Source organism: Coturnix japonica, chromosome 1 (genome assembly GCF_054131305.1).
Source record: "Coturnix japonica strain WE chromosome 1, WE-NBRP24, whole genome shotgun sequence".
NCBI lineage: Eukaryota > Metazoa > Chordata > Aves > Galliformes > Phasianidae > Coturnix > Coturnix japonica.
This window is the reverse complement of record NC_140663.1, coordinates 43,700,595-43,700,940: the sequence shown is the minus strand read 5'-3', so window position 1 is coordinate 43,700,940 and position 346 is coordinate 43,700,595.

Genomic DNA, 346 nt, shown 5'->3' with positions numbered 1-346 from the left:
AGTGCGCATGCGCACCAGCAACCCTCCTCCCTGCCCTTCCCCCGCTTCATGCTGGGAAATGGAGTTCGCCAGGCGCCACAGAGTGCCCGCGCTGCCCGCCATATTGAGCGCCGGCCTTATTCACACTAAAACATGAGCTCGGTCGCCATTCCTTCCCCCCATGTTCTTTTACACAGGCAGGAGTGGTGGGAGGCCTGGTTCAGCCTGTGTGCCGTCATTAAGCACTGCCCATGTATCCACATATCCAGTTCAGACAGATACAGCTGTACACTTCTTATGATTCACATAGAAAGAGGCATTCCTTTACTTATTTTTGGTGTAAATATGTGTCTTCATTTATGGGAAG